The sequence below is a fragment of the Etheostoma spectabile genome, chromosome 8 (genome assembly GCF_008692095.1).
Source record: "Etheostoma spectabile isolate EspeVRDwgs_2016 chromosome 8, UIUC_Espe_1.0, whole genome shotgun sequence".
In the NCBI taxonomy this organism is placed as follows: Eukaryota; Metazoa; Chordata; class Actinopteri; order Perciformes; family Percidae; genus Etheostoma; species Etheostoma spectabile.
The window spans coordinates 16,463,819-16,475,204 of NC_045740.1; the positions used below are offsets into that span (position 1 = coordinate 16,463,819).

Genomic DNA, 11,386 nt, shown 5'->3' on the forward strand with positions numbered 1-11,386 from the left:
TAGATAGATAGATAGATAGATACTTATTTATCAGCTCCCTTGAAATTTGTGTAGGATCCCGTGTTTGAGTGTTTTTGTCAAAATTTGAACACAACACTGTTGTTTTTGCCCCCATTTTTTATTGCTAGGGTTCAACCATGTCTTTCTTTTTCTCTCTCTCTCTCTCTCTCTCTCTCGACCTGACTGCAGTTTGACGTCGTAACCGACTTGATTGGGCAAATGCTCACATTCCATGGTGTTTGGCACTTTGGAGAGGTGTTCTTTTCACCGATGAACCCTTACCTTAACACCAGATACTGACTGGTTTTCGGACCAGTCAGTACTTTTAGAGGGGCCTTTTATTGTGGCCAGCCCAAGGCACACCTGTGCAATAATCATCCTGTCTAATCAACATTGATATGAAACACCTGTGAGGTGGATGGATTGTATTGGCAAGGGAGAAGCGCTCACTAACACAGATTTAGACAGTTTTGTGAACAATATTTGAGAGAAAGAAGCCTTTCGTGTACGTAGGAAAAGTCTTAACTCTGAGTTCAGCTCATGAAAAATGTGGGCAAAAACGAAATTGTTGCGTTCATAATTTTGTTCAGTATACTTTGATTGGTGTCAGTCAGGTCAATTACATTAATTTTTATACAGCCTAATATTACACATCACAAATTTACCTCATGGGACGCACTGCTTAGACGCTTGATTCGAGTACAAAAAAGAACTCCATAAAATTCCAAAAATCAGGGCCTTGTAAGCCATGTTCCCATTGGGCCTCTTATCTATCACGTTATGTTTCTAGGGTGAAATGATTGTGATGTAGTTAGATAGCAAGCCACCTGATTTATGTGGCATGAGTGTTTTTTTTATTACTGCCTAACAGTACTGTGTATCCTTGTGACTGTTTGGTAACCAGGGAGCTTTTTTTTTTTTTTCCTCAGATGTACTTAGACCTTAGAAATGTCTGGGAACGCCACTAAAATACTAAGGCTTTAGCTGTAAACGTAAAACTAGGGGGTTTATGACACTGAAAATGATGAGAGAAATAAAAGGCCATTTTATTATCTAAAGTTCAATGGCTAGAATTGAAAAGCTTCAGCCTGGCCTTTTTCATACTCTTAATTAAAATGCGTGTAACAGAGACCAGGGCCGGTCTGGAATCATAATTCAGGCTTAAAATTGTTCCAACTGAGGCCACCCTACATGTTCAAACACACTTTATTTACAGATATTACTGTTGACTTAACTTTCCTTTAATTCAAGGGCAATTTCCAATTTTCCTGTCTTCAGAAACAATAGCCCACAGAAACTTGCCACACATGCACCCTAAAAGAGAACATAAAGCATAAAGCCATACCTTCCATATCTGACAATGTTCAATTACATAAAAGAAAAGAACACATATTTGAAGATGTCTGACCGACCAGGGTCTGACCGAGTTCCTTCACTACCCTGTGAACGTTGTCTGCATCTCAGATCCACACTTTTCCTCCTGACATTCACCGTTGAGACTTTTTAACCCTTGTGCTGTCTTCCCATTAACCATGAACTTGTCCATCCTGGTCAAAATTGAAAATGAATATATTTTGTGCTTTTCCAATGTTTTTGTCGCTTTTTCTGATTTATTTGTCACTTTTTTTAAAACCTGAGCTGGTTTAATATCAGGTTTTACATTTATTCTTGGAATTCATGGTCAACAAACCTCATTTATATCAAATTATACGTCCGTTTTTTGTTAAAAAGGCAGAAATTATGAATTATTTTGACTAATCGTTCAGATCAGAGGATGTTGAGTGGCTCGCAGATGGGTAGATATCAAAGTTTAGTCAGGGTACAGGTTTGGAAACCATAAAAGAAAAAGTATTTAAAAGCTATAAGATTGAATAAAACACCCAAAAAATTCAATTAAGTAGTCATTAATTTGACCTGGAGAACGCTGTATGGAATCATCCATGTTATTTTGGGCAATTTGGTTGAAAGAAATCCATATTTCCTATACGAAACACTTTGAAACGGGTCAATTTGACCCGAGGACAACACAAGGGTTAAATTGTATCAAATCTGTTTTCAGGAGCCAGAAACCAGTTTTCCCAGCTGTCACATCAAGACCAGTTTCACTTTTAGCATCAAATCTGAGAGTTATCTTTTGATCAAAGATGGAGGCGTCACTGTAATCCAGTTATTGCGTAATTTAAAATTATATAGTGTTCTACCAAGGAAATTCTTGCAAGCCACTTTAAACACTACTGGTTCCAGGGAACTGCAGTGCCTACGCATTCAGTTTTATTTTATTTACTAAAATGACAGGGACTGGCCATACTTGTCAGGCCTGCTGCCTCTGTGTAGTCTCTCTCTCTCACTCTCTCTTTTTTTGTTGATGTACTGTAAGTGGTGGAATATGCTGCTCTTTGTGTCATTTAATTGCCCCCTGCGGATAATTGAAATGAAAATGTTTACAGTCAGTCTCGGTCTCAGCTAGTAAGTTCTACTTCTACGTTTTCAACCTGTAATCCTGTTTCCTGTTCCATCAGCTTGCCATTTTGACCTGACTCCTTCCCCCTTGACAGTACTGATGGACCAAAGGAGAATAATTACCAACTATGCAGCTCAACAGCATTTTTAAGCAACTTTAATTGTTTAGATCTGTTGTCAGCAGCCAGAAATCTGATTTCGAAACTAACACTCACTATTGTCAAACAACAACTGTGCCTGTCACATATAAAGCCATAAATCATGGGCTTCATCCACGTTTTAGAAAATTGGCATGTGTCTAACTGGGTTGACAGGATGGATCAGTACAAGGAAAAGGATTTTCAGTAGCAATATAATATAGAATTTCACAGTCTACTAAATACTGTGCTACATAGAAAACTTGGGAAGAAAATTATGGAAGTGAACATAACCTAATGTGAATAATAGTTTTCCTTAAACATTCCTCAAACATTGAATACAAAATACAACAGCATGACCCCTTTCAAATAGGCACACAATTTGTCCAGTGAACAAATTTAGTTACTAAATGATGAAATTTAGACTGTTTTAAAAAAAACAAGCTCATTAGTTTTGAGGCATCTTCATAACTGTCACACACAAACCAAATGAATAAAAATACGGAACATATAGGACTAAAAAAAACAACCTTCTGTTTTACCCCCTAATCTGAGTTCTCAGTAAAATACTGTAGAATTTAACAAAAAATAACTGATTTAACTTTTATAAATATTGATATGTCAACCTTTAAGCTTCATTGAAATTTTGTTGTTTTTCTTGCCACTTGTTGGATGAAGTCCACAATAAGATGACAATCACGCGCATATAATGATCTTCCATAGTTGATATGGCTCGTGTTTGCAAACAATTGCCTCTTTATCTATCTAGCAGACATGGAGCAATGTTAAGATCCTTTTGAATAATTTTTCTGCAAACCTGATAAATCAAATACCAATATATTGACTCTCCTTATAGCTCTGTTTTCGTCTCCACCAACTCTTGAAAACCAGTCGGACTTTTTAGCTGTTAAAGCTACAGAGAGTAGAATGCAAAACATGACAGAGTTTGAGGTAGAGTGAGTTCTCATCTCCCCCTATCCCCTCTTTCTCACACGGGCATTGAAAGCGTAAGAACAACCAATTGAAACAATTTTTCCTCTCTTTCACCTGTAATTGACAAATCTCCCATGATGGCAAGAGTTTCTGAATACAGAGCAAAGGGGAGGTTCAAATTCATGGCATTCCGATGGAATCGCTACATACAGGGGATTTGCAAAGTAAATTTGCATGGACAAATGCCAGGAAGAGGTAAACAGAAGAACAGAGAGAAATTAATATTATTACATTTTTTATTCTTTAAAAAAAAAAAAAAGCTCTGGAAGGGACTGGAAGCAGTAGCATTAGAAGAAGAGAGATTCCATGAGAAATAGCTGCCTCTCAAATTTGGACCTACCAAATGGGACATTTTGCAAAAGTCCCTTCGAATAATCTTCAGAAAGAACTCTGTAAGAAATTTAACATTACTCAGAAAAAGAGAAACAAATACCATCTTTGGAATTATTTTTGGATGTATTATATTTTTTTTAAACCCAAAAACAGCAAAAAGAACAAAAATGTGTTTGAGGGCTCGACAAGCCAACAAAGTAAACAGTGGTTGAGCTGTAAGCCGGTCACAAGGCAGCTCAGCAGAGCACAAAATGTTGAAATTTGATGAGTGTCATGCGGCCCATTGTGCTCTATGATAGAGAAATATCCACCAAGTCATCAGAGCTATACACGTTGACACCAAACATCTAAAAGATTCTTTTCATGCAGAATTCTGAAGATACATTTTAAAACAAATGCATGTAGAGCAAAATTAGGCAGACAATATTGACATTCAAAAGAGAAGGCTCAACATTTTTAACCACCTGACATCCGGCTCCAGAGACTCCAAATAGCCCTCCAATCTCAAGTGCTGAGCCCAGAAAAAAGTCTCCAATGTCAGTTGAGGCTAACTTCCCCTCGGACACACTGACGAACTGAATTAATTACCAGTTCTACTGTCAGCGATAGAAAGCAGAGACAGATCCTAACATAGTACAGTCTTAGTTACCTCAGCCTTGCAATCAAAACAGGAAGACAAAAAAATAATGGCAACCAAAAGAAAAATGTGGTCACTTATCTCACACACACACACACACACACACACACAAACAAAGCGTCTCACTATCGTTGTGGGGACCTGTCATTGACATAATACATTCCCTAACCCCTTACCCTAACCTTAACCATCACAACTAAATGCCTTACCTTAACCCTCATCTAACCCTAACCTAATTCTAAACCTAATAGTCTTAACCCTCAAACAGCTCTTTAAAGTTTTGGGGTCCAGCATTTTGGTCCCACAAAGCTGTCGGGACTCCACAAAGTTACTGTGTGCCCGGTTTTTGGACCCCACAAATGTAGTTAAACAAGAACGTACACACACACTTCTACAATATAAAACATTCAATGAAACAAGGAGCATTACTTTAAAAAACAAAACAAAAACAACCTTAGTAATCTCAGAATCTCAGAGTTCAATGACCTCTCAAATCTATAATTACACCTGGTAGAACATGCCACACCAAGTCCTACATAAATGCAAACACTGTTGCAGGTAATAAAAACAAATATGTACCATTACCTTGCCATTCTTGTGTGGGCATTTAATATAACTACAAAGATATTAAATAAAAAATGAAGTCTGTGCTCATCCACAGTTTCTTCATTTGATTAGAGTTCATGTCTACATTTAAATGTGCGCATAATGTTTCACTATCACTGTTTATCCATCACAGGCCCTGAATATCGGAGGCACCGGGGGAAGTCCCAGCGGCCTGGCCAGCTGATTGGCTCTGAGTTTCAGACCAGTGTTAACCCCTGCAGACCCGCAGGGAAGCTAGCAATTTCGGGCAACATTACTGTCTTTACGAGGCTGCAGCAGCTCCGTTAGAAGGAAGATACTGGTATCACATGATTCAAGACGATCTGAGACAAGCTGCATGCTGGGGTCCCAGAGCAGTCTTGGAATTGCGTGAATCAGGAATGTCTGGGGAACTAAGACTCGTAGTGATGTCCTCAGCATTTTCTTAAAACTTGACCTCACTGTGTGAAATGACCTGTTGTGACCTCCAGGACAACCACAGCCTCATGAACCTTGATGACCACAAACAAGAAACCTAGGGCATTCAGAAGATGTCTGGCTTCCCTGTATATTGTCTATAAGAGGGTTTCTAAGCATTTTCCGGAACAGAAGGGCTTCCCATCCAATCGCCCTAAATCTTACTTTCTTTCAAAAATCTCCAAATGTCAAATGTGTTTGATACACACTCAGATCATGGATTTTTCTTTGATGTTCCTCAAGGTTTTAATGTGGTTTTTTAAAAAGATTTCTGACCATTTTTATCCGATAGTGAGTTGTAAACAAATTGTTTAATGTTGCCCCAAACATATGTAACAATTTATTTTTGTTATCTACAACTGTCACATCAAGACCAGTCTATCTTTCAGCATCTAAACGGAGAGCGATCTTTGGACCAAAGACAGAGGCATACTTCTTTAATCTCTGTAATCCAGTTATTGCATCATTTCACTTATATAGTGTACTACCACAGAAATTCTGGCAAGCCACTTTATCTAATCACTACAGGCTTGAGAGAACTGCGGGGCCTAGGATCCATTTGATTAATGTTTTACCTGCCAATTTCCTTTCACAATCACATGCTGATATGTCTGGCTGACTGACTCTAGACACCAGACATGGATCTGCTCCAGGACCTGTGGTTAAGGAATTCTTTTGGATCTTTTGACAAATCAGTCTCAATCTTTGCTTACTGTCAGTGCCTTTTACTCTTGGGATATCCACAATTGTCAAATTGGAAGAAAAAAAATATTGTAGAGTTTTGGTCTCTATATTTTGCTAAGAGTTTGCTTGAAGTTTATGATTAAACTAGCTATTCTTTATTTATTTAAGTTTTTATAGACAGGACCATGTCATTCATTTACAGTAAAAGTGTAACATGAATGATATAATCAATAACCCTCAATGGCTATATCTCCACAGATGAAAAGATCATGAAAAGGAGTTGGGAGGAATGTAGTGTTTCAATGAATTACTAAACTTTACATAAGTTTATGATTAAACTTGCACGTCAGAAAGCTTCTTACTGTACCTAGACTACAGTTTTAAATATTCTGAAAATGTCATATCAAATTTGATTCTGCTGCAGCCATTGAAGCAACACTAGAGAACTTTTCACACTTCTGTCCCCCTACAGGTTGGAAGTGGAATTGTCCCTTTATGTCTCATTCCAACTACAGATCCCAATCTGGCAAACTTGTATAGTGCGGTTGTAGCCGGCAGAGTGTAAAGTGCCGTTCACCCTGTTACGAGTTGATGAACCACTGAAATGACTTTAGAAACATTATTTTAAGCTACAAAAAGTATTCTAGTGTGGCTTTAACCCTTGTGTTGTCTTCCTGTCGAACGTGCAACTTTTTGTTTTGCCGGGTCAAAATTGAAACCTTTTTTTTTTAAACATATTTTTTCAAAACCTTTGTTGCTTCTTCCCCTGATGTTTTTGTCAATCTTTTTTCTGTGCCTTTTGACGTTCTTGTGGGGTTTTTCCTCCCATGTTTTTGAAGTGTTTTTGGACATTTTAGTCACTTTGTTTAATGGACTTTCATAATTAAAGGCTTTTAAATGCTATGAAATTGAATAAAAACATCCACATTTAAAGAAAGCAGTGGGCTGATCATTTATTTTACTTGTGACGAGCGTTGTGTGGAACAATACGCGTTATTTTTCTGAAAAATTTGTTGAAAGACACTTTCCTGATAAAGATTCTTTTTCTCAAAATGGGTCAAATGACCCAAGGACAACACAAGGGTTAAATAGATTTAAAATAATTAGTTTGAGTTCATTTAGTCTGAGATTAGTCTGCATTGTCAGTGGCAAAGTCTACCACTTCCACGCTGGAGTCAAATGGCGTGCACATGCACCAGGACTTCACTGTAAACAACGCAAACACGCAAAATTCAGGAGACATGAGCCGGCGCACACTGCACGCAATTTGTTTTACGGGAGGAAGTCAAAGAAATGATAAATGTGGAAAGAACATGACTTAATCTATAAAACTGGTTCATAACACATCAGACATGTCAGCATTAATGCTACTTTTTTTTCCCCCTCAACCCAACCGTGCTGCCACTTGTGTCTCTGTTGTGTCAATGTGTAGCATCATTTTAATTTTTTTTTTTACCCTAATGTCTGTATTAGCAAACTTGTACACTGTATTTATTAACAGGATTTTTAAGAGTTTTATCCGTTTTACTGCTTTTTACATGTGTTTTGTTGACTGTTTTTTTTTTTTTTTTTTTTTTTTTTTTTTTTTTTTTTTTTTTTTTGGTAGACAATTTTGAGATCTGTCCATGATAAAAAAAAAATAGTCTTTTGGCTAAATCTGGTGCATTTACATCAATGTTAATTATTGTACACTGTCCCTGTCAAATAACTTAAATTAAATCGTGATAAAACAAGGAATATAACATGTTACAGGTTGACGCAGATGTCACTGTTGTCTTTGTCACTCGTCACCATGTTGTGAAACCAGGGGACACCCTGGACGTCTGTCCCATTCACAGCTGGTTCCAGGCGAGTTGACCTGGCCCGAACTTCCTGCTTGGCTCCAGCTCCCAAACATTCAAACAAAGCTGTTCTTTAGTTTCATGAATGGATATTTCACTTTTTGTAATTGCCCAATTGCATCTCTGTCTCAGTTATTTTTTTTTTAAGTCATGAGTTCAAAATGTTGCAGTTGGTCCTCTCATGATGTCTTTCATAATGTGTAACCGATATTATTTCACGGTTCTCTTAGAAACTTAACATTTAGGAAGTATGTATTAACACTGTGGAGCTCTCATGGCTGACATATTTGTTTTTATGTCATGTTGAGATCAAGCCAACGCCTGTGGACAGGCAATAAGGTTGGTGGTCTTTGACTTCAATTTACTAATAGGGACTTCTGTAAAATAAATGCGATGTGCCAACTGTGAAGCTTCAAGTTAGCCCCGTTATAACTGAATTGCACTATTGTCTAGACTTTATTTTTTACTAGAAAACAACTTTACATTGCAAAAAAGAAAGCCTGCACACACAACACTGTGTCTGTCACATTTTATTTATTCAAATTTGTTGACTTTGTTTTGCATAGGATGGATATGGAGTTTTATCTTCTGTCTGCAATATTTGAATTTTATTAATATTGTCATCATAAGCTGACAAAGAATCTGCGGGAGTGGTAGGAGCATATTGTTTTTTTCATGTGTTTAGATAAAAACTGTGTCCTCCATAGTGCCTTGCTCAGACTGATCACTTATTACCCCGCCCACAAAGCTCTGGTTGATTAATGGTTTTTCCAAAGTGGGGAAATAGCAATCAATAAGCACATCACCAGTGCTTAAGAACCAGGCTGCAGCTTCGATGGACTTTATATTGCTGCTCAACTTGCTCTCAGCGACTGGATGTTGTTGCTAATCCCTTACACCTTATCTGTTCATTTATCAGTTCAATCTTGCTTTCATACGACCAGTAAATCTTGTTGTTGTTGTTGCTTTTTTGAAAATCCACGGAGACTTTCACCGCTGCTGGAAGTTTTAAGCGTGACCATCAGGTTCATAGTCACCACTCTGGTCAAGTTTCATGTTGTGTCGGGCCTTCTTAGGGTTTTAAAAATAGTCATTTTGATGCTGTCATAGTAGCGTCCCTAGCACTTCCGTTCAAAAGGCTGAAAAAAACTTAAATACGGTAAATCTTACAAGTGGCCTTTCCGTCCTAATTATGCTTTAAAACAAAGGTTTGACTGGGGTACATTCCCAAAAACACCCCTAGGTGGCATTTTGACAAGAGTCACGCTTTAACATGACTATGCACTGACTATTGTTTAATACTGTGGGTGCCACTGTACTTGTAATGGCCAATAATAGTTTACTGAAAGACTATTGGTGACTATGTGGGGACATTTTCTTAATAAAATGTTAGAACACATTTCTCTAAAATATGCACTTTTCTATATCAGTTTTGGCTCAATTAATCACGGTATGTGAATATCATGTATAATTTGACAAATATAACATGTATTTATGCAGACCCTTCACACGTTATGATAAAATACATGTACCAAATACTACACATGAAAGGTGATACAAAGAAATAAGAATAATAGACAATAAACAACGGATTATTAACATTAAAGTTTGCATCTGTTGCGGTGAAATATCAACTAAGCCCACAACCCGGCACACCTATCATGACTGGAAACTATTGTGAAATGTTTTGACACTGTGAGGTTCTACTTCTTAGGTTCTGTTCAAAACAGGTTCAAAGTCAGGAGTGTTTGTGTTTGTCACGCATTCACGGCAGGATGTCACTGGGATATGGGACCAGTAGCATCATTGTTATGCATCAACAACTTGCACATTAGGTTGTGATCCATTTTCCAGATAAAAGGGAGTTCCCAGGAGTCAGGCTGATGGAACAAATACTGAGCTTTGATAACAAAAAGCTGAATCCAAACCCAGCCAGGCTAAAAAATAAATAAATAAATAAATAACCCAGAAGCACAGCAGTTAACAAAAATGAGGAGAAGGAAGACATTCCAGAAAGACAAAAACACTGGAGGAAACTACACCCAGAAGATACACTGCAAGCCAGGAAAAAACATGATCTTACACTGACACAAGAGACACCAGACTAATGAAAATACACAACAAGGAACAGGTGACATGAAGGCCGACACAGGTGACACGAAGGAACCGGTGAAACACATCAGGGTGGGAAAGACAACCACAAAGGCGGGAAAACATGCAGAGCAGGTAAATAAAAGAAGACCTGACATATGATAAGAACCCACCAAAAATAAAAACAGGAAATAAAACAAAACCCAGGATAAAAAAAAAACATAACAAAAAAGCAGTTGTTAAAGTGTCTAAGAAACTCAAAAATATTAGGTAGCTGGACTATCTGTCCAATCGGAGTTTTCTGTTGCACGACTAAAACAACCTTTAAAACGTACACGTTCCACCAAAATAAGATCCTTCCCGAGGCTGTTTTGCAGCGGTACCATTGCTCCGTCCGGTGCCAAGTGCATCATGATGATTCCGATTGGTTTAAAGAAATGCCAATAAACCAGACAACGTGAGACTACATTGACCCTGACATCTCCGTTATGATCTGTGCTCCAAGAACATTTTGCAATCCTTTCTTGCATTAAAACTAAATGTTGTTAGTTTTTTTATTTAATGGCGTTTAAAAAAAAAAAGAAAAAAGTTGCTTTCCGAGGCTTTTTTGCAGCGGTACCATTGCTCCGCCCAGCACTAAACGCCGCCGCTGTCGATTCTGATTGGTTTAAAGAAATGCCATAAACCAGAGCACTCCCCCCCCCCCCCCCCCCCCCCCCCCCCCCCCCCCCCCGCCCCCCATTCTGAAATGTGTGGTCTAGCCAGACCTCCGCAGTGCTCTGACATCTCCGTATGATCTGTGCTCCAAGAAAATCCTGCAATCCTTTCCTGCATTAAAACTAAATGTTGCGGTGTGACTTAATCGGAGCTGCATTACATTTGCTCCCTAAACCTTTTAGGCAGTGCCAATAGCTTCCATATGAATGGGCTGGTAAATATTACACATCAAGGAAGCATTATGATTTGGTATTTTGAGAGGCACTGGAGTCCTTCACACTCTGCGGATCTGCAGGTTAGGATAAGACCTACAGTACATGATGTTACCATGGACTTCCAAGCGACCAAGCAGCTTCTTGGTTACATTCAACATGACGGCTACCGAACACCAACGAAGTACAGCAAACCCGTTGATGCTGCTGCTACGTCAC

The 11,386-nt window shown here is 38.2% G+C and overlaps 1 long non-coding RNA gene across 1 annotated transcript in view; it reads right to left on the bottom strand.

The window, feature by feature from the left end:
• LOC116693824 (uncharacterized) overlaps nt 1–10,640 on the bottom strand; it is a 12,239-nt gene extending 1,599 nt beyond the window's left edge. Inside the window, exons 1-2 of the long non-coding RNA XR_004333006.1 lie at nt 10,576–10,640; nt 9,520–9,524 (exon numbers count right to left, since the gene is read on the bottom strand). This is a non-coding gene — a long non-coding RNA (uncharacterized LOC116693824). The remainder of the gene's footprint in view (nt 1–9,519; nt 9,525–10,575) is intronic.
• Nucleotides 10,641–11,386: the final 746 nt, after the last annotated feature.